Genomic DNA, 24,310 nt, shown 5'->3' on the forward strand with positions numbered 1-24,310 from the left:
CTATTAAGCCATGGGGGTCATGTTTGAGTCAAAGCAATGGTCCTTACAGAGCATGTGGCCTGTGAGAATATGATAGAGAGGAGCAGCAAGGTTCCAGGTCATGGGTCAGGGGGTCACTGCAGCCTAAACATCTGTGTTCCTGGCATCCTCCAGACCACGTGAGGATGAAATAGTGCCCACATTATAAGTACGTTTTAGGGTTTAAATAAGATTATTTTCAGTGGGTCCTCAATGACGGGAACCCTGGGTTGGAAGAGGTAGGTAGGTAGATGTGCCTGGGGTGGGGCTGTTAGCTAGGGCGGGGCCAAGTCTGCTGCCCCCTGCCTAGGGGGGTCTTGCTGGGCCAGTGCGTGGGCGGTGGGGTAAGAGGGCGTGTCCACGGTGGGCTATATTAATGGATGCTGCTCCACAGTTTCTCAGTTTCCCACTGAGAACCACTGAGGAGCAGAGGATCAACATGGCTTCCAAAGGTGAGTGTCCTGGGCAGAGGTGGGAGATGTGTATTTTCGTGCAGGCTGTGGACTCCTGGCACTGGGGTTTGGGAGTGGGCGTGTTTCCCGCTTCATCACTTAAGAGTGCAGACTTGGGGCAGGGATCTCTCCTGTCACCCGTGGAATTGTCTCTGGCTGCTGCACTGTGTAATTGGGGAGCAGGGCATCTCCTAAAGACCTTATATTTAAAAATAAGCCTGTAGTGACAGTCAATGAGATTCCTTGTGTTTTAGCGATGTATGGGGTGTTTTCTGAGATTTCCATCCGAAAAATGCAGGGGCATGGCAAGGAGGTGAGCAGAATGTTGAATGATGTAATGGGATTAAATGTGGTAAAGGCCTGGGTTGGGGGTGTGGGGGGGGGAGAAAAATAAATAAAAATGAGCAGGATACGCTGGGGTATGGCTCAGAATTAGAGTGCTCGCCCACCATGCATGAGGCCCGCATGCACAAGGCTTGCATGCCTGATGCCCTGGTTCCATCCAGTTCCCTCCCGCACTGAACAAGTAAGCAAAAAGCAAACAAGTGCATGAATATAGCTTAATGGTAGGGTACTGCCCCGCATGCCCCAGGGCCTCAGTGATGTCTCCAATCCCAAGAGTAGGGGAGGGGTGAGAAACACTACAGGAAGCATTTAATAAGTGGTCCTGAGGATTTGTTTGCAAGTTCACAAAGGAATTTGTAGGTATTATGGGAAATTCAGAAATAAATTGGAACTTTTATACCTAGGAAAGTGGAAGAGATTTTGGCCTGCTTTCTTTTCTTCTCTTTGTTTTCTTTTTTGTACTTGTTTTTTTTTTTTTTTTTTTTTTTTGAGAAGGTGGACTTGCACTAGCCTGGGCATGGCTCTCATTTCTTCCTCTAGAGGAGCTCTAGTTCAGAGGAGGACATTGTGGGGTAGGCTGTAGCTGTCCTGCAATTTATACATGATCCTCCTCCCCAACAGTACATAGTGGACCCAGGAGTCCACTGGGCACATGCTCTCAAGGCACAAATGTGCATCAAGGGTCCCCAAACAGTGATGACTCAGCTGAAGTCCCTTTGCAATGTGAATCCTCACAAATCTGCCATGGATCTCAGGTAAGCAGGTGCCACAGACCCTGCTTCAAACCAGGGGCTAGAGTAATACAAAGGACTTGTGCCCTTGGTTGCTGTTTTTCACTCCTGAACTTTTATTTGGAAAGCCTCCAGTCTTTAAAACATTTTCAGCATGCATATTTGCTTTTCAGAAACTCTGGGACCTTTTTATATTGAGTGTGGTTGGGAGTGGGTTGAAAGAGACCAGAAGCTCCCGTGGAATCTTGGCTGAATTCATCTGGCCTCCCCAAGTGTGATTATGCTGGGAATAGATGTTTTTTTTTTTTCTTTTTCAAATCCCCTTTAACATGTAGGCTGCTCCTACAAGTGAAATTGGTGGATACCATAATCATTTTTTATGATTTTTTGAGAAACTTCCGTATTGATTTCCATAGTAACTGCACCATTTCTCATTCTCACCAGGAGTGCATCAGTGGTTCCTGCTTATCTGCAGTTGTTTTGTTTGGTTTATTTGGTGTGTGGATAGTAGCCCTCCTAATGGGTGAAGTGTTAGCAAGCTGTGGATTTGATTTGGGTTCCCTACAATTTGTGATGTTGACCATCTTTTCACATGCTCATTGACCACCGAGTATCTTCTTTGCTGAAATTTCTATTCAAAACCTTTGTCCACTTTATATTACATTTGGGTGTGAGTTATGGATCTTTATGTCTTTATATCAACAGTTTATCAGACATGATTTGCCAAAGGATTCTCCTATTCCATAGATTGTGTTTCATTTTCTTCATTGTGTTTTTTGATACATACTTCTTATTTGGATTGAATCTAATTTTTTTTTATTTGTCTTTGGTGAGCTATCTAAAAAATTATTGTCAAATTCAATGTCATAGAGCACTCTTCCCAAGTTTTTTTGCAGCAGGTTTTCTGCATTATTCTAGTTTTATTTTATTTTTTTTTAATTTTGAGTTTATTTTTGCATGTGGGATAAAAGGTCCAACTTGATCTTTGCACATGAATATCGAGTTTTCCCAGCAACATTTTTTGAATAATACCTAGTGTTGCTTTGACTGACAAATAAATAGTGTTTTTTTGTTCTGTATGAAAGAAATTAATACCTTACAGGAGGATTAGGTCACCCAGAGGTCAGAAACAGGAAGGGTCATCAATCCAACTTGTTTTCAGACATGTGCAAGCTTGTCACTCAGAAGCCGAGTATTGTGTACAATTGATAGTGCACTCATGGTGGGGCCTGGGGGTGCTTGCTTGTCATAGAGTGTATTTTGGAACCTGAGGCAGGAGAATCTTGAGTTTGAGGCAACGTTTGTGGGACTGTGTCTCCAAAGGATAACTAAAGCAGGGCTTGGGGGAAGCTCTGTGGTAGAGCCAGTGGGAGAGCTGCTGGAACAACCCCACCCATCAGAAAAATACCAAATACCCAAGCCAGTGGGAGGGAGAGGGAAGGGAAGGCGGACAGAGGAGGGACATTGCTGCCATTTTTCCTGTTGGTACGTCTTTCAGCTGAGTAGGTGTGTGGACACATCTCCCTCCTTTCTTCTTAGGTCTTGGCTTGGGTTTTCTTTTGTTTTTGGCAGTGACATATTTCCTTATGTGTCAATTCTGTAGCTATTTTCCTTAAACAAAAGAAAATTTAGGTTTTAACACTTCAGTGTTAATACTAATATAACTTCAATCTTATAATGTCTCTATTACTTACAGTTCTACCCCCATTATAGTTGTTTATTTTATTTATTTATTCATTTATTATTTTGTTGTGCTAGGGATTGAACAAAGGGTCTTTTGTATGTGAGGCAACCACTTTTCCAACCGAGCTATATACCTAGCCCTATGTGCTAATATTTCATTATTATTGTGTTGTGCTGGGATTGAACCCAGGGGTACTTTGCTACTGAGCTACAAGCCCAGACATTGAGATTTTTCTGTTTGAAGTGTGATTGAGTTGTAGAATGTTTTCCTAGCATGCCCAAGGCTCTGGTTTCAGTTCTCACTACCACCAAACTCAGCTTGACCATCTGAGTCATTTTTACATTTGCCTTCAAATTAAGGTGAGGTTAGGAAATGTTCACATAAACATGGTTCAAAAACTTCAAGTATCCATTATTTGACTGCTGCATTGAAGGGTAATTTCACTTTGTACTTCCTAGTACAGAGCAAAAAGCCAAAGAAGTCATAATCTATACTTGTACCGTACCAATGCTCTCTGGCTGTTTTAGTTAATCTTATTCTTGCCCTACTCTTCCCCCAACCATTTAAACTGTTGGTTATGAAATGAATGTGAACTGGTTTATTTGTGTTCCTCAATTTCTATTGTTTCTGAACATTTTTTACTGCTCTCTTCATATTTTTATTAACTTTTTTTCCTAGATGAACACAATACCTTTATTTCATTTTTACATGGTGCTGAGTGTTGAATCCAAGTGCCTCACAGGTGTGAGGTGAGAACTCTATCAGTAAGTCACAAGCCCAGCCCATATTTTTGAACTTTGGTTAGATTAAAATCCTTTTCTACCATGGAGATAACAATCTCACGGTATCCTCCTGTTGCTAAAGATTGGCTTTTAATCCATTGTCGGTTTTAATATTATGAATAAGGTTGAGGCAGAGCTGCACTTTTTAAAACTCTTAGTGGACAAATAATCTTTTCTTTCTCTGGATGCTACTAGTCTTCCTCAATTCTTTTCTGTTTGTGTGTTTTCCAGCATCTTCTGTTGATCACAGTCCTAAGGGAGAAGGAGAAAGAAAACATGAAAGAGGAAAAGGAAAACCTCGGCACAAATTTACAAAACATGAGTTGGAGATACTTAATCAGTTATTTGAACAGAATCCCTACCCTGAGTTTTCAACCAGAGAGGAGTTGGCGAACCAAATGAATTGCCACCTCTGTGTCATAAATGTAAGTCAAAAGTCCAAACGTTGCATGTATGTATCTTTCTGTAGATAATCCAGGAAATACAAAGAAGTTTTGGAAAAATTTCATGCCATTTCTTTAGAGAGGAGAATGTTGGTACTGGTCATGTATTCATTCCAGTGTTGGTGTGAATGTGTCATATGACCTTTATGGAGTAATCCACTATTGTGTGGAAAGTTTGTCAGTAGTAAACAATTAGCACACTCTTGTGCTTATGCTGTGTAGGAACTGTGACACTTTTGATGAGAGTGTTGCTGTGGAATTATAAGGAGCTTGTAAGATTGAATATTTTAAAAGGTGGAAGTGATGGTTTGCAGAGATATTGGATATTGAGGGAGAGGAGTTAAAGGTGGCTCTGAAATTTTGTCCTGATCAGTTTTATGCCCGAGACATTAGGAGTTTTCACTCCAGGTATGTTAAGTTTTGTATGCCAATCAGACTTCTAGGAGAAGAATGGTGTAAAGTGCAGGAGAACGGATGTATTTGATTGTGTTCCACACATGGCACTGCACAGCATTAGGAAGTACTTTGTAGCTATTTGGGACATGAACCAATATTTTGTTTTTGGAACTTCTGATATGATTAATGTTGTAAATTATTGTTAAAGCTGCCTAAAATTTTACTCGATTAGGATTGCCCTAATGCACACTGAAGAAGGTTTCCATATATCTCTGTTCTGTCATTATCCATAGGTCAATGAATATATTCATTGCATGACCCTAGGAGGACAGTTTCTGAGTTGAAATAAGAAAGGACATATCAGAACAGCATTGGAAAATAAACGAATAGCATAGTGTGTAAGCAATTAAGTTATTATGTTATAAAATTTCCATGAACTGGAAATATCAATGCAAATCAGTGGTGTTATGAAAATCAGTAGAGAATCTGAACAAGAAAATGACATGGAAAGCAATTTAAATTCAAATGATGTGCACACGCTTAGCGAAGTTGTGTGTGATCAGGAAGTAACCCTGGTTGGGAAGAGGGCACTGAGTGTTCTGAATGTGAGAAATGGAGCACCTCCTTTGGGTTTCATCTTTATGTAACCTACTTGCTAACTGGCTGTGTAAGTGCTGACATATTATGGGCTCTTTCAGCTCATGTTTTCTGTTTTTAATTATGTTCACAGAGAAAATGAGAGCCTGCATTTAGAGGTGCCAGTTTTCTTATGTATAGTTACAATTTTAACCATTGTAAATGTGGATGAAAGATCATTCTAGCTATTAACTTAAAGCCATGTTGAACTTGGAGATGGGTTTCAGGAGTGATTAAACATCAAAAGGCTTCAAGACCCTTTTGCCTGTACCCCACTCCAAGCTTAGCTATTGGGTTGTGTACTCTGAAACGCATTTTATGATTGCCATACATCCTCCTCAAAGCCTTGAGGCCTATGGCAGGCATTGCAGTTAGCCTTAATTTATTGGGCAAGAAAATGAAGATTAGAGGTGTTCAATGAACTCATTAGGATCACATGTAAAATGCATGTCCATTGATGACAAACTCATGCTTGTTCTGTATGTGGCTTTTAAGTACAATAGATTGAAGAATATTCTTAGAATACATTGAGTCATGAATGTGTCCTGATGGGCCAGCTTGCGTGAAATCAAGAAGCTGTGAAACTGTGTTTAGGGCCAGCTGGGGGTCTCTCCAGTCTAAATACAGAGGTTGTAGAGAAGTTACTGGGAGACTTTGAAAATCCTGTGTTCATATGGACAGAAGGGCTGCTGTAGACTGTGGGGACAGTTTGGAGTTTGAGATTATGCACCATTTATAACCTTCCTAATTTGAATAGCCCAGGAAGGGTTTTCTTTTTTGTGTCTACTCAATGTCAAGAGGAAAGTCAGAGATCATGCTGAAACTCAGCTTAAGTATAAAATATTAGGTTGAAAATAATTTCTCTTTCTTTTTAGAACTGGTTCCAAAATAAGAGAGCCAGACTACGATCTAGAGAGAAACAAACAATGTTTGTCATCGGGAGACAACAGGAGTCCCTTGTCCACGCACATCCTGCTGTTGGCCACCATGATGCCCAAGCGCAATCTCACAGCAGCACCACTGCACAGCTCTCTTGGCCCCAGCAAGCTCCACTGGGAGAAGCTGGCTACTCTTCTAAGGAGACATGGGGACTTGCCAGTGAAGAGTATCACTCTTGTGACTCTGTGGTTCCAGGCATTAGAATGGAACCAAGTTCTGCTTCAGAGTGGCAAATGGTCACAGGGAGTGCACCTTCTCCCAGCTCCACACCAGCAATGCATGGTCATCCTGCTTCATCGCTGCAGGGTTTTGAGAGGGCCACTTTCTCGACAGAGGAAAGCCAGCATGGCAGGCCCTTGCTTTTGCCCTATGTTGACACTGTGCAGGGAAAGTTGCAGCCACAGGAGCTCCTCTATCAGAATTCAATGTATGAAGGACAGCAGGAGAACGACTGGGAATTTTATCTTCACCAGCTGCTGCAGCCCCAGTATTACCAAGAGATGCCATTTGAGGATCCATTTCTAGTGCCCCAGAAGCAGGGGGACTTAGAGCAGCAGGTGCCCTCCCTCTTACAACAGCACCCTGCAGATTGTAAAGGCAATGGAGAGGCCCCAAGCTCTCAGGAGCAGTGTACATCTCCTCCGCAAATGGTAGTCAGTTTTCTGCCTGAGCCTCCTGGTCAAGATGGACAGCAAGGTGCTCCAGAGAAGCCTAGGTTTCCAACCCTAGATTTCTGGGAGGAGGTGTCTGCTGACGACCCTTACTGGCCCAGTATTATAACTGAAGGACAAGGCATTGCAATTTAGAAAACTGTAGTGATAGGTCATTCTACAATCATCCTCACAGGCTCAGAGAAAAGTATTCTCTGGAATCTGTACATAAAAATGCTCACTTCAAGAAGCATCCATGGAACTCCATCCCAAAAAGTAAACCCCCAAAACAAAACAAAACGAAAAATACTACAAGAACACAACTTTCCAAATTCTCCCTACAATCCCCACCATGTGAACATAGACATAAACACACAGAGAGTTTAGAATTGTCTGTGTCCTCTGGTGGGCCAGCTCTAACCACCAGTTGTACATCCCTGACTGTGCTTCTTTTAGTGTCCCTGAGAAAGTGGACTTATGCAGGAATACCAAACCCACATGCACAAAGACAGCACTTGCCAAATACAAATTCAATGTTTGCTTCAGGTAGACACTTCCTGTACAGCCCTGCCTTAACAATTTTCCCCTCTTGGAGGGAAGATTCTGTAAGATTCCTTTGTTTGGAGTGGACCGTAGGATGCTGCTTTCGTCGTTCGACCAGGAGAGCATCTTCAGGCCACAGCATCACCTACCAGGACAGTCTAGACTCTGAAATTTGTCAGTATCTTTGGTGTCGACATGGAGTTCATCCTTTGGCAACCCCAATGAAATATCAAACAAGCTAGGACATCATGAAGGAAACCATCTCCCCCAGGATTGCCTGACAAGAACTCACAAGATTCTGCCAGAATTCAGCCCTCTAAGAGAAGACTTCTGCAAGCGTGTCTGCTTAACAACTGTCTGTTTTCTTTGGCTGACATCACCCTTGTAATTGACCATTGTAGCCAAGACTTCCTATTTTGAAATATCTATGGTTATTCTTTTTACTTTTGGACTTAAAAGTCTTCCCCAGCCATCAACTCTGACTGTACTCACAGTGAATATGCCTGTGGGTCACTGGAGCAGGCCTATGCCTATTGCATGTCACTCTATTTCCAATTAATTTTCTTGGGAGAATCTTTCTCTGACTATAATTTTGATTGACATCTCCGTCCACCTAAAAGGTTCAGCACTCCCTGAGTTTTCCCCCTGAAGGCAGCATTTCCAGTGGAGATCCAGCTCCAGCTGCTGCATCACATGAACCCTAGGAGGATTCCACACTGGGCTCAGAGCTTCCTTTTGGGTATCCATAGTGTTTTGACAGTCATCTGGACATGTCAATCAACAATACTGAGGATGCCCAGGTGAGCATTCAGGTACTGTTGATCAGAGATTTTGAGTCAAACTTCAAAATGGGCAGTATCTGGGAACCTCCCACTTTGGAACCATTTTCATAATATGGAAGTTTAGGACCTTGCAGAGGATTTCCTGTCTCAGAGATATGTCTTGCCTGCATATCTCTGCAGGTTACATACTATGAACCACTAGGTGGCACCATTCACTTTTGCCAATGGAAGTGTGGAGCAACACTTCCTGAATTCCTACTTCTGGGTGTTTTGTGTGCAAGCAGGCCAAGACTATAGCACACTTTGTCAGATTTTTCCATTTAACGCATATGATATTTAATTAAAAAACATCGTAAACTGGTTGTGATTATTTAAGCAACAGCAGGACTTGTAGAGACAGCTTGCAGTTGTGGTTATTGAGCTTTGCCTAAACTCATGCAACCATTGGGAAGAGTCTGACCTGCTGTTTGTCATGTGTATCAGGGTTACTTGATTGCAAATGATGATATATTATACTTATTAAATTGTGAATAAAGCACATTTTGTATGAATTTCCAAGGTGTGTAATATACCAATCTTCACTTAATAAATATCTTCCTTCCTAGACTAAGATTGAGAGCAGGTGGGGAAGTAGCAACTCTCCAAGAGGGGACATGTGTTCTTTGCACAATCACTTTGAACAGTCACATGAAATGTTTACTGAAGTTGCAAAGGCCTAGCAATCCTGCTACTACATGTTTCCATTGTGTAGAGAAAAATGGAGTCTTGTTTAAGAGTGCTTCCAAGGTGAAATCAGGGCAAGGAGTATACAATTTGCATGAGAAACTTAGTGGTCTGGCAGTGTCCCTGTTCAAGGACAGATAAGCTCTCTGACCGAGAACATTAAGAAACTTAGAGACATCTGGTTTCTCCTCTCAAAGCTTGGCTCATGGTCAGATCCAGGTCTGGAGACCAAACGTACTGATGGCACTGAGCCCATTGGCTCCAGACCTTAATTTTATATGTTTACTCCTGTGTATTTAAGAGAGATGAGAAGAACACAAAGGTAACAAGACTGCTTTCTTTGGTTGTGTATGCTGCGAAGTGCCCATGATGTCTCTCTGGTGTTGAGTTGGTATGCTACCTGGGATGGTTTTCCTTTTGTATATTCTTTATGTGCCTTAATAAATATTATCTTTTCCATTATGGCTTGTGGCGTTACATTCAGCATATCAACCCATATAAATTATAAGGTTGCACAGCAATGGGAAATATGTTCCCCGGTCACATGGATACACTTAAGCTTTCTTACTGAATGCTGAATCCACAGATGAGAACCCTCATTAAATAATGAAGCTAGCTGCATTAGTCAGCTCTCCACCACTACAGCTAATACCTGAAAGAAGGACTTTCTGATTTTTTTTTTTTTTTTTTTTTTTGGTGGTCTAGGGGTACATTCAATGGTCCTCTGCACTGAGCCTCCTTCCCAGCTCTTTTTATTTTTTGACACATGTTTTCACTACGTTGCCCAGGCTGGACTTGAATGTGTAATCCTCATGCCTCAGCCTTCAACGTTTCTAGGAGTATAGGTGTGTACCACCTTGCCAGGCTTGGTTCATCGTTTGGAGTTTTCAATCTCTAATCAATTGTCCCCATTTCTTTTGTCCTGTGGGGAGACAACACATCATGATAGAGTAAAACTGTCAACCATGTGGCCAGGAAATCAGAGGGAAAAAACGTAGGAGCCATGGTTCCATAATCCCCTTTGAGGGCCTGCCTCCAATGAAGTCAATTTCTCCCACTAGGCCCCACCATTTCAATATCCCACCATGTTCAAGTGGCACCACAGTAGGTATTAAACCTTTACCATATGTAGTTTGAAGGGACATTAAATATCTGATTAGCACAGTTTTCCATTAGGGGATCTCTCTGGGTCCAGATGGGGTTAAAATAATAGACTACTCCTATATTATTTTGAGTGTTCTAGGATGCACTGTCCAGTGAAATGTCAAGTTTCCAAATTAGTTTTGTACCATGATGACTATGAAAATAAAATGAGGGGAAAATGGTAATGATTATTCTTGAATTCACAAATATGCTATTATCCCACAAAAATACAAAACATGGACAGGACTTATATACTCTAAATAGAGAAAGTTGCATTTGGACATAGAAGAAAGGTATTGGTTTTCTCCCATACTCTGAGATATTCTTCACTTAGTTTCTTTATATCTTCTCTCTCTGTAGATTCTGAATTTAAAATGCTCTTTTCAGTGATTGTAAGAGTATATCCTAGACATATAGTGATTTGCAGAGATTTTTCCTAAAGAAACCCATGCAACTCATGATACATGTATCCTATTTGTGTGTTGCTAGGTTAAAGTTCCTAACATTTTAATTAAAATTATTGCACCTGTTTTCAGGTATTCCCTCATACTTGGGTTTTTGCTGGCACTACCTTCAGGGGTTTGAGTCTTGTTAAGTTGGCCTTGGTATGAATCAGGTATGTCAACTCTCATTAATCTCCAAATTCTTGTGCATGTTTATGTTTATTAAATGTTTGGATTTTCCAGGGACTGCCTGAGTCCAACCTTTCCTTTACTGATTCCATGTTTTTAAATGATTACAACTGGTTCTCCATGATTCATTTTTCATGTCAAATTTACTGTGATATACTTGTTCCAAATATCTTAGTAATCCTCAAGTGTAGAGTATGTTAGCGATGCATTATTTTCATGTTATAGGTTGGTAAGATGCATGTTCTGCTGCACAGATGGGTTTTCCAAGTCACTGTCAGGGACACTTTCTGGGGTACTGCTGGGGATGTGGTCCCTGGGGTGGAGTTGTTCCATTAGGGTGTCTCTGTGTCCAGATGGGGTTTTGTCTTTTGACCTCCAGATGCTTACAGGAGGTGGCTGTGGACTCAGCCTTGGGTGTCCAAGCCAGAAGAGGTTGGTGGCCAGCACATGACCCAGATCGGTGTCCAGGGGCTTGGGTCCTGTGCACATTCATCTGCACATACTGTGAATCTATTCATGACCTCAAGAGTAGTTCCCTGCCACCTCTTACACATGACAACTGAGGAGTTGTAGTGCCTCCATCCTGGTTGCAGTTCAGTTCCATCAAGTCCCTTCCTCATGTGTTTGGATACTAAGCACTGGCTGGTGACTTCCTAGTAACATGGGGATGAAGTCTTAGCAGAAAGAAACTGGCCCCCTTCAGTTTCTGGGGCTTATATTGGGCTTCAAGTCAGCGAGGCACAACTGGGATGCACTTGTCCCCTCTCAGTGGGATTTGCCACACTGGAGAGCAAAGTCAGAGCATGTTTTTCTGGCAGCAGAGCTGAATTGAATCCCCAAAGGGGCAGTTGATACTTCACACCTGCCCAGAGGCAGGAGTTTTTGTCTGGTCCCAAACAATACGTGTGTACCCTGCCTGGTATTTCTGAGGCGTACTTTCAGCCCCAAGATCCCCAGGGACAGGGAAGTGGCAGTATGAGGCTGACATGATACACAGAGATCTTGCCTTGGGGATTTCAACATTCCCTTGTCACTCCACAACCTCTTCGTGATGGTTTCTGTGTACTTCATCTGGGCAGGAACCAGCCTAAGACCTGTTCTGTTCCAGAGGAATTTAGGTGAGTGTATGCAGAATTTTCAGGGGGATAAAGTATTTGGTGTCTTGAAATATGTGTCACTCTTTGGTTCAGAAATTTCATAAGAAATTTCACAGTTATACCCATCAATTTACAGTTGCTCCATGTAGATTTTATTTTATTTGGGTTTTTTGTTTGTTTTGTTTTATTTTGTTGGTAACGGGAATTAAATCTACTGGTGCTTAGCCACTGAGCAACACCCTCAGCATTTTTTGTTTCTTGTGAAATGTCTCTATGTTTTGAGAGCCTTGCTAAGTTGTTAAAGCTGACTTTGAACTTGTGATTCTCCTGCCTTAGCCTCTCAAGTCACTGGGTATAGAGACGTGTGCCAGCATGTCTGGCTTCATGTAGATTTTAGATCTTCTTTCACTTCATGGTTGGTAGGTCATCAAAACAGTTCTTAAAATGCGGTCAAAGGAAAAGCCAGCTCTACCTTTCTGAGGAATATTATAACAACGTGTCTCATGAGAAAACCTGCCCATTTGCATGTCCTCTGTGCAATTGTTGAAAAGTCAAACTGGGTTTGATAAAGTCTAGAAAGATACATGAAAAGAGAACACAGAGTTTCACAGTATAACAGTTTATATAAGAGTTTATTTACTTCCTTAGACATATGTGAGATCTCTCTATCCATCTATCTATCATCTAGCTTCTTCATTCATTCATCTGTCAATGAACACTTGAATGGTGGATAGGGACCACACCTGACATCCTTGGAATGTCATTTTTTCAACATAAATAGAACCAGCTATAAAAGAACATATCTGCTCTTAAAAGAAGCTACTTGACACAAAATGATGAGAAGAATGTGTGACCCCCTGTACAAATTCCACAGGGTCAGCTGGGAATAAGACAGCAAATGTCCTGGCCTTTGTAGTGATCCACAACACTTCCATGATTGTGACTGAGCACCATGGAATTATTGTTCACTCCCTGTGACTATCTGTGCTTTTTCTATGAAAACTTTGTTGTAATTGCTGGGTTTTTCTCAAAGATCTGTGTGCAGAAGTGTTCCAGGTGCTGCACAGTGGCACTGATTTGGGTTTAGTGAAGCCTTCCTAATGAGCAGGGGTTGATCCACCTCTCTTAACATGTGCCAAGGAACATTATAGTTCATATTGTTATCTTGTGTGTTTGAGTTACTGCAATCCTCTTTCTCATTAAGAAAAATTCTAAGTAGTGATTTGATTTAACAAAGTGATATTCATTTTTTCCTACAAGAATATCTAAATAGCTGAAAAGACATCTTACTTTAATCCAGGTAATAATCTTGACTTTTTTTTTTTTTTTTTTTTTTTTTTTTTTTTTTCTGAAGAAGAAGTGATGCTTTGGTCCTTTAAAAGAAAAAAAAAAAACTTTGATAAGTTCAATTTAATCATTTTTATTTAAGGAACAACCAAATGTGATTTTCTAATCAGACAGTCATTAGAATTAAAATTGGTTATAAGAACTGTGTACCACAACATAATTTTGTGCATTTATAGAAAATAGAAATGAGGTATAGAGACAATTTAATTGTTTATAACTTAATTGATTTAAAAAGTTTTCCACTTGAACTGAAACTCAGTATTACCTTCCCACTGCTGTGACAGAATACCTGAGTTAAGCAAATTCAAAGGAGTTTCAGAGGTTTCAGTTCATGATCATTTGGTCTCATAACTTTGGCCTGTCATGAGGCTAAACATTATGGTGGGGAGCATGTGGTGAAACAAAACTTCTGATAAAACTGGTGACCAGGAAGCAAAAGGAGGTCAAGATTTCAACATCCCCTTCAAGTACTTGTGCCCAAAATCCTACTCTCATTCAATGGGGTCCTACCTCCTAAAGGCTCTACCACCTCCCAGTAGTACCACAGTCTGGCAACTGCAGACATGTGCCAATAGCACATGGATTTTAGGACCATTTGAGAGCCACAGCACTCAATTACCTGATGCAACTCCATGTTCATTTGGTGGGTTGAATCTATGTAAGAACCCAGGTACAATCAGTGACTTTCCACACATTTTATTTAACAATTCCTAAATCAGGTTGTGTACATCATGTAAGCACAGGGGAAAATGCCTTCCCATGATCCTTGATGTGGTTTGGCTCTAGTTTCTATCTCTTTATTTATGAGAGTAAAAGGAGCACAAGCCTATTGGAACATTTCATTTAGGAAATAATTTTGCTTCCAATTTTCACAGAAATGTTCCTTCAGTTGAAAAAGTATTTCAAGATGCAATTGTAATAAGTGCACTTCTGGAAATTTGAGTAATACTTTTAAAGACTTGATTCCTTGATAAAGTGTTCAGATACAATAGAAAATTGTAGATCTGTCATTTTTGTTTCAACAATGTCATGGTAATAAATTAATTCCAAACATTCCATTAATGTTCATCAATGCAACACAATAGTTATTTGTAAATTTAAAAGCAAAAAGTAAAAGAAACCCCAAATAGATGGTAAATTTTTCTCATTTCTATACACAATATTAATCTACTTTTTCAGTGGCTGATTAACATCAGAGGAGAAAACTTAAATTCACATATGTAAAGTCTACTGTTCTTGGAAAACATAACCTGGCCAGGCTGGTTCTCTGTAGATAGGCAAGAAACATTTAACCTTTATAAAAGAGATCATGGGTAGGATTATTAGTTTTTATCCCTGTCAGTCAGCTTCCTGCCACTGTAACAAATACCTGAGATAATCAAATTATAAAGGGAAAGGATTATTTTTTCTCATAGTTTTGGAGGTTTCACTCCATGATCAGTTGGCTCTATTTATTTGGGGCCTGTAGAGAGGCAGCACTTCATGGTGACAGCATGTGTAGAAGAAAAATCCCTCACCATTGACAGCACAGTCCCAATGACCCACAATTCACTTGGCTCCACCTCTGGAAGTTTTGTTCCCTCCCATTACTACCACACTGGGGACCATGCCTAGAACAAATGGGCCTTTGGGGACTCTCAAGATCCAAACTATGGGAGTCACTTGCATACAAAAAACAATCTTTCTACTTCTTTGGAAATGTATGAAAGACTTTCCATAATACTTTGGGTTCACATTTCTATAACGTTTTCAAGCTTCTTGAAGATTCACATAAATCTCTTTTTCTACTAGATGTCCAAGAACAAGATTATCAGTAAAGATACTAGTATTATATTGTAGGAAGAGGAACTGGGCCACTAAATGGAAGTCATCTTTTATGGCACAAAAGAGTAAGATACAGCATTAATGTAATACCAAGGTGTTGTTGGGGAGATGCTTTCAGCATTCTTTAGCTTCAGATGTGTTTTCCTCTGATTTGGTTAATTTCTGCTCCCTGAGTGAAGCTCCCAGTCTAGATCCTTGGTTTTTCCTTTCCTTCCATGTTCTCATTTGTAGGGGCATTAGAGGCCATGGGTCTTTTGGTTTTTTGTCATCTGGATAGGATTCTGTGGGTCCAGAGAGTATTCTTTTCTTTATTTAAAAATATGGTTTCTTTTATTTCAATCCTGCATTTTCTTTTTTTATGGTAACAACACATGGACCATTCCCAGACACATGTAACATAGTCAGTAAGAGCTCATTAGCTGTGTTTGGCTGCAATTGATATGAATCATTCCCTGATACATTCTCTAGTTTTCCTGTCCTTTTAAATATCTAACACACACACACTATTTTCCTTGTAGCAGTATAGACAACTGAAATTATTACATGGCAGAAGTTTTAATTCGACCATTGCTTTAAACCAAAGATGTGACTGGCATGCCAACTTGGCAGTCATATGTATTTTCTGAAGCAATAGTTTCAATAAGCACAAGTTCTCCAAGCAAGGACAAAAGCAAGGTCATATTTTGACCTAACATTGTATAACTCTTGTGACAAAGCCCCAAATCTGTCCAGACCAGGTAGTAAAATATGTATAAATCATGGTTCAACCAGAGAAATAGAGTCAGCATTGTGTGTGTGTGTGTGTGTGTGTGTGTGTGTGTGTGCATTTATTGGAGCTTGAACCCAGGCTCCTCAACATGCTCAGCACACCTACCAACAGGCTGCATCTCTAGCCCAAAAATTTCATGCTCGATATGGTCATATATGTCTTGTTTTGCTTTTGTTGCCTCTTCTTTGAGTTTCAATCCAAGACACCATGACAAAATTGAATGTCATCAAGCTATTCTTTCTCATAGAATTTTAATAACTTCATGTCTTAATTCCAGTCTTTCCTGTTTCTAGTTATAATTTACGTGAGCATGAGGTAAGGTTCTAACTTCATTCTTTGAGTGTGAACATCAATTTTTCCTGTGCTATACGTTGAAGATCCTGTCCTTCCCCCATTGTGTACTAATAGCCTTGTTGAAGACCATTTCCTCATATACACATGGGTTTCCTGTGTCAGTGTTCTGTTTCATTGGTCAGTGTGTTGGTCTTTATGTCAGTATGATCATTTTAGATCCTGTCAAATTGTGAAGTTTTGAAGTTAGAACTTGTGTGATCTCTAAATTAGTTTTCTCCTTTGGATTATTTTGGCATTTTAGAATCTTTTGAGATTCCATACAAATTTTGAGTTGTTTTTGTCTTATGTATACAAAAGGCCACCAAGGTTATGAGAAGGAGTTCATTTAATTTTTAAAGTACTGTTGAAAATATGGAAACATTATCAATTCAGTCTTTCAGTCCTTGAACACAAGAAAAGTTTGACTTATTTTGTCTCATTCAGTTTCTTTCCACAATGTTCTGAAGTTGTGAATAATTGAGGTTTTACCTTCTTGGTAATGTTATTAAGTACTTTATTCTTTTTGATGCTTTTGTAATGAGCTTTATTTTTTCATTTCTTTTTTGAAGTGTTCATTGTTTGAAGAAACACAACTAATTCTTTTCCTTAGTTTTGTTGTAGTTTTAAATAAGTTCTGAAGATTTTCTTTGGAATAGTTTTTTTTTTTTTTTTTTTTTTTTTTTTTAACCTGTGAAACCACGTGATCTCTGAACAGAGAATTTTACTTCTTCTCTTCTAAATCGGATGTTTGTGATTTCTTTCTCTTGAGGACTTCCTCATAGAATTTCTAGTACTTTGTTGACTAGAAATGATAAGACTGGACATCTTTGCTTCCTTCCTCATCTTAGAGGAGAGGCTTCCAGTCTTTCACTGTTGAGTTTGGTGTCAGCTGTGGGATTTTTTATATGGTTTTCATATGCTGAGACTGTTTCCTTCTATTCCAGGTTTGTGAATGGTTTTTATCATGAATAAGTGTTGAAATTTGTCAAGTGCTCTCCTCCTCCCTGGATCAGCTGAAATAATCATGTGGTTTTTGTCCTTACTTCTGTGAGTGTTGTAGATTACATTGGTCTTTCACATGTTGAACCATCCTTGTATTCCAGGAATAAATTCCACTTGATCATGGAGTGTGATTCTTTAATTTGTTTTCACTTGTGTGTGTGTGTGTGTGTGTGTGTGTGTGTGTGTGTGTGTGTGTGATTTAGGATCAAATCCAGTGCCTCATGCAAGTAAGGCAGTGTGTTATATACTCAGGCCTATAGTTTTTAAATATATTTTTGAACTTAGCTTGTTAGAATTTTGGTGAAGTTTTCTTCACAATATTGATCAGAATTTGATGGTCTCTTCTTTGTAGCATCCTTGTCAGGCTCTTAACTGGGGGTAACTTTGACCTTATACAATGAGTATGGAAGTATTTCTGTCATATATTTTTGAAGATATAAAAAGAATTAACATTATTTTTTAAAAAGTCTGGTCCTATGCTTCAGTGAAGTCCTTTGATCCAGGGATCTTCTTTCTTTCGTGGTTACTGGGTATTCAATAAATCTCTTTACAAGTTAAGGGCCTATTTAGATCTTTACTTCTTCATGTGTTAAGTCTTCGTATGCTGTGTTTCTCAGAGCGCATTAATTTCTGGGTTGTCCATTTGGTTAGCATGTAATTGCTCATAGTAATCCCTTTAATCTTTCTCATTTCTGTGGCATCAGTTGAAATGTATCCTCCTTCATTTCTGGCATTAATTATTTGAGTTCTTCTTTTCTCTTAATCTAGCAAAGGGATTTTTAATTTTGTTTATCACTTTAAAAATTCAAATATTTGTTTTGTTGAGTTTTTTCATATTCTATTTCAAATTACTACTTTATTTCTGCACTAATCTGTATGATTTTCTTCCTCTTCTTAATTTATGTTTAGGTTAGTCATGTTTTTCTAGTGCCCTGAACTGTAAAATTAGTTTGCTATGTTGCTCATTTGAGTCCTTTTTTCTTTTTAAATGCCTGCCAAAAGCTTCTGAGTTTGTACTGCTTTATCCCACGTGCTTTATTACATTTTATATGAAGTTTTTTGGTTTTGTTTTTAGTGATTATGTTGATCGAACCCAGGGTATTGGGCTTGCTGTCAAGCTTTCTTCTGCTGAACTACACCCCTAACCCAATCCATTTTATCTTGAGAAAAGGTATCACTAATTTGCCCAGGCTGGCCTTGAACTTGTGATCCTTCTGCTTCAGCTTCCCAAATTGTAATGGTTATAGGGCATGAACTCACCATGCCAGATCTAATTATCTTACTGGAAAAAAAAATTAAGTTTTCTCTCCATGTTCAAACATAAATTCTCAGTGCAGTGTACCGAGATAAATTGTACCCCTGGGGTACCTCTGGGGTTCTGATGAGATGGCTAGAGAGGAGATTTTGCATGTTGAAAATGTAGCAAACTTCTTCCTCTACACTTACTCAGGATTATGATGGGGTGACAATTTAAATAAATTTTTAAAAACATAAATCAAGCATTGTATGTCTAGAGAATCAGGAAGAGTTTTTTTGTTAGATTTATTTTACTTTGTTTTGTTTTTATCAGCATACAGAAATGAATGTGAAATTGAGTGAAGGATGATGAGGCTGGAAAAGCAGGAAGGGTCCCTGTCATGAGGGTCTTGGGTATCAAAGTGTCTCAATTCTTCATCTGCGATGGCAAAGCCAGTCTCAACTGAGAAATTAAGTTGCAAAATATTATGGTAAGAAACCAACGAATGGGACAAGTGTCAGTTCCCCACCCCTCTCAGTCTTTCTCCAGGAAATCTGATTGACAACAGGTCCCTGACTTTTAAATTGTAGATACCTTTCTCTGGAAGTCTGACTACTCCATCTTGAAGTGTAAACACACTTGTGGATGCTCAGGGCCCAAGGCTAGAGATTGTTCCAAGGCCTTGTTAGAGAAGCCAGTTCTTCCCCTTATCACACTGTGCTTCTCTAAACATGCTGCCAGCTAGAAAGCCCATGCACAACAGGGTAGACTAGGAAATTTATATGACAAAAGATGGCCTATAAATATTGTGAGAAACTCTGAGTGGGGCCTCAGAATTTGGAGTTTTGTATTTCCCTTGGGACTTACGGCATACAATAAAAATAATTGAAGGAGACAGAGCCACCTAATACTTTTGGGACCTCCTTCACCTGGGGGACCTGCACATCTGCAGTACCTGAAACCACCAGTTAAGTAACAGGAGCTGCATTTCGCAGATGTGAATATTAAATAACAGAGATTGCCAAGGCAATCTTAGAAAGTAAGTTTTATTCAAAAAATACAAACATAGACTTTCCCTGGATGGAGGAGGGTAAATAGCTGATGTCCTGGTATCCAAAGCAATGGGAGGTTCCTTCCCTTTTACACATTTTAGATTTTCTTTATTCTCCTGCTGTCTTCCCCCTCTTATCTCTCCCCATGCTGCTTACATGTCAAGGCCCAGGAGGTGCTGGTGGAATGGCTGAAAGGTGAGAAGCAGAGGGCAGGAAGGGGGCAGCCCAGGAGCATTAATTAAGAGCTCCCTGCCTGCTCAGGAAGTTCTTCATTAAAGCACCTTTAGGGAGGGGCAGTGGAGGCAGGTAATCTTGATAAGGGCGAAGGAAGGGCTCCAGAGGCATGAACATTTCAATTCCCCAAAGGTGGTCTCCAACTTCACAGATTGAAAGTGATCTCCATTTCCTGAATTGAACCCAATCACCTATCTACACTAACTGCCTATCTTTCCACAGCTACTGCCACTGGACACTTGCAAAATCGTTGGTGTAAGGAAAAATGCAGCTCAGCTCGGGACCCATGGTGGCTCCGGCTCTTAAATCTGACGCCCGGACGCCCGGTCTGAGTTGCGGTCCAACAATAGCACCCAGAAATGCACAACGGACCCAGGACCTCATGCAAGAGACTTTATTATGTAGAAGACTAGTGCGTTAGCTCTGAGGTTGGAAAGAAGGGAAACTGAAAGATGGCGGGACGCCTCTCCCACATATTGGAATCTCCCAGGCTGGAAGGAACCAATAGTGGAGGAGAATACTTGCAAGCTGACTGATGAACCAATAGCTAGCTAGGATGTTTAGACAGACAAGCTAAGATGTAACATGGGAAGCAGGAAATGGCTGTAGTGTAGGCCAGAAATTCCTGCAGCGTAAGGGGCGGGCAGAGCAGCTTTCAGACTGGCAAGTTAGGTTGTGGTGCAACAGGAGGGGCGGAAGATCAGCTTTGTATTACAATTGGAATAAAGGTGAACTCCCTGAACCTGAGACCTCAGGCAGGCCTGTCTTAGGACAGAAGAGAGGCTGGATAACCTCCCATGGCCACTTGCAAGGAGACCAGCAGTATCAGGGTCTCTCATAAGAAAGTCTGAGTGACTCCTAACCTGCAGTTCTGTGCTGACTACCTATAGCCTAAGGGTGATTCAGGTTCTGTGATGGTGTAATAGTGGTCAACTTGCCCTTTTAAATATAGCCCTGAGGCTTATATTTAAAGGGGATAAGTTTTTCTTTTTCCCTTGTCCCTCTCTCCCTCTCCCCCTCTCTATCCCCGGGGGCAAAGAACAAGATTACCCTGAGCTATCTATGCACTACAGGAAGGAGATGTCTGCTGAGGATCTGGGAGGTGACTGTCTCCCAAGTTAACAGGTTGTAAGGAGCAAAATTAAATGTGTGACATTTTGTGTGCTGAGTAATAAGCTGGAGGCATGTGCAACTGACCCAGAGTAAGATAACTAACTTCCCCTGACCAAGACTGTCTGCAGGGTCTGATAAAAAGGATTTAAAAGGACTCATGTTGAGCCTAGGCCAGTCTCCGTTTTACACCAATGATGCCAGTCCTGCACCAAGCCTGGAGGAGACTCACTGACTTGATCGTTGCTTCCTGGAACATCTGTTGTTCTGGCCGTGACCAAGACGTTCCTATGGAGGTGACCTCGGACCTGCCTCATCTTCAACGACAGCAGAGCTGCCCATGTGCATCCCACCTAAGACATCTTTGCCTGGCCTGCCTGCCGTGACCTCGCCACCCTCCTTCACATTCCAACCATCCTAGCCCATCAGGATTCCAGCCCCAGGGAGTTCCCCAGTGAGATCTCCTGAGCTATCTTTTTGATTAACCTCTAGGAGTCGCTGCCCTTCAACTCAACACATGTCACATAGGAGTGGACCTTAGGAACAGGTCGCAGTAAGGAGTGAATCTTGCTTATTCAGGGCTTATAGTAATTTAGTGATTAAGTAATGTGTGATATTGGTGTGATTAGAGTTAAAATAAATACAATAATTGTGAAATTAGCATCAAATGAAAGCCAATTGATTTTAGACCAGATTTATTCTCATTGACTCCTCCTTGCCGCTTGTGACACAAGGGAATGTTAACACACCTTCAGAGGGTCCTGGGACCCCTGTCAGGGCACACCTGAAATGCAGCCTCTGTAGAGCTCTTTCAAAATCTCCCTGTTCCTCCTGAAAAATCACAGAAAATCACAGACTTTGGGAGAGAGGTCCCCTGTGTTTCTCCTTGGCTACCAAAGCAATGAACCTTCTTTTCCTTTTTCTTAAAACTGTGTCCTCATCATTGATTTGGCATCAGGGCCAAGGATTGGGATTTCAGCAACAATCTTGCACCCCAGATGGTACCTGAGAGTAGCCCCCACTCTAGTTTTCTTGGGCAGGCCCGGCACTCCAGGCAACTGAACTTCCATGCTGAGGATGTAAAGTGAACTTGAGAACTGAGTACTGGAAAGTTAGGACATGGGAGATGTGCCTCAGGTTGAATGAGAAGAAATTCCTATAAGAAAAGGGAGGGACCAAGGGGCTCCCCACAGCTCCTGACACCCCTTTGCTTTGGGGAACTCCATCCTTCCTTCCTTCCTTCCCTGCACTGTAAGGAGTGCTCCATCTTGGTCTACTTTGAGAGAAAGTAAACTGGATGCAGAAAGTTTTAGACAACATGGCCACTTGGTGGTCTCCCCTGGTGTACCCACTGATGCTCTTCATTGTATACATCTGTTTCCCCTTTGTGGGAATACCTGATCCCTATTTGTGGGGACATCTGTGACCCTACTGGTGTAGAAGTCATGGTTAAGTGGGAGTTGGGAATTTGGGAAGTTTTCCCACCTGGTCTGTATGTTTTAAAGGTTACCATCTGTTTGCAGTGGTTTGGGGTTTCTCTGTGTGTCTCTGTCTTTTGTTTGCATTTGTTTCTGGCCCCTTAAGACATGAGCAACAACTTAATTGATACTAGAGGTTGTTTCTTGAGAAAGATCTTGGCTGAATGGGTCACCTATAGGTACAAACCTATGTAAAAAAAGATGATGTTTTACTGTAACAATCTGATCTTTGAAGAGTTTTCTGAATTATTGTGTGGTTTTGCAGTTGGGAGTTGATTTGTCAGAGATGTTTAAAAAAGTGAAAGATTCTCTATGTACAGGAATGTATGCATTACCTAATGAGTCTTAACAGACATAAACTAAGTTGGATGCAAAAAGGTGCTGCCTCTAATGTGTGAGTTTAGCAGGACAGCTAAGGAGGAGTTAGTTTTATTTATTTTTTCCTCCTTTCAACCTGGTACTGACATTCTGAGTACTACTTCTCAGCCTAGCTGCAGGCAGCTGCTAATCATCCTGCTGAGGGTCAGGGACATCAATCTTGAGATAATGCAGAAAAAAGTAAAGCCCAGGAAAGCTGCCTTGTCTGTAGAGAAATGGCCAAACAGGACCTGGCCACTACCTTGTTTTGCTCACCAGCCACTCTTTGCCCTTTGGAATCAAATTGGACTTTGAGAACAGGGCTAAGTTTACCACTTCTGCAGATAAATTAAATCTATGCAAGCTTCAGGCCTCATATATTTTTATTTTGGTTACTTATCTCATGGGTTCAAAGAATGAAATCCACAGATGTTGGCAGATGACAAAAATAAAAGAAATTTAATTAGTTAAAAAGAAGAGGAACATAAGGTGGAACTCCCTGTGTTGTGAGGGGAAACTGGTGAAAAACGTTTCCATTTGAGTTTCCTAGTTCAGGGGCTTAGGCTTCTGGATAAAAGCATTGATCAGATTCCATTCTTGAACACACATTAAAAGCATTAAGACTAATTGTTGGAATCTATGCTATAGAGATGTTGGGAAGCTATGAAGACTATTGAATTGGCTCATAACTTTCTATTGAACTGTGTACCTTTAGTCCTTAAACATGAATATTTTCATAACCTCCATTTGGGTCCAGTCCCACTTCCATTTTCCCACCACTCTGGGACATAGAAGTTACTGGAATGCTTAACCTCACAGGGTTGCCTTTACATTTGGAAAAAAACCTTATCAGGGGTCCATTACACTCACTGTCTGATGATTAACTAGCCTATCTTAATTTGGATGGAAGGTGACAGCTGCCAATCAAAAGGAATAATACAATGGGTTGCAGTATTATTAAATTATAACCTGGGGACAATGGAGTCTCCCATTTTTTTTAAGATCTGCCCCATTTGGCCAGGAGATACTTCTGGGTACAGGCCTGTCTGTTGCCCACATAATTAAAATACAAAGACCTCCCTGAGTCCCCATAAATTCAAGCACCTGTCTCTTGACTCTGCTGATTTCTGAAGAGAGGCCTCTAATAATCTCTGTGTGGTGGTCAATGTGACCTTCATTAGTCAGAGTGCACTAGGTACATAAGTATATACAGAGAGAGTCTGTGGGTACAATTGACAGTGGGGAAGTCACTTAAAGTTGATGGCATAATGATGATGATAAGGGAGACTGGTCAAACAACACTAACCTGAGTGTTTCAAGAACACTATCTCTGGAGTACAAACTGGAAGAAAAGAAAAAGATTTAAAGCACTTTTTTCCACATATGCCAGACTGTCTCATCCCTCTCCTGGGATAAAATTTGTTGTGAAAATAAAATGTACAGATAACATACACACCCCAAAATTAATAACTTCATTTGCATGCACCTTCCAGGAAAAGAAAACAGAACTTGCTCTGCTAGAGAACTACTAGACGTGAGTAAGTCTGTTCGGGCAAAGGGACCCTGAGAAA

The sequence above is a fragment of the Sciurus vulgaris genome, assembly GCF_902686455.1.
Source record: "Sciurus vulgaris genome assembly, chromosome: 4".
Classification (NCBI taxonomy): domain Eukaryota; kingdom Metazoa; phylum Chordata; class Mammalia; order Rodentia; family Sciuridae; genus Sciurus; species Sciurus vulgaris.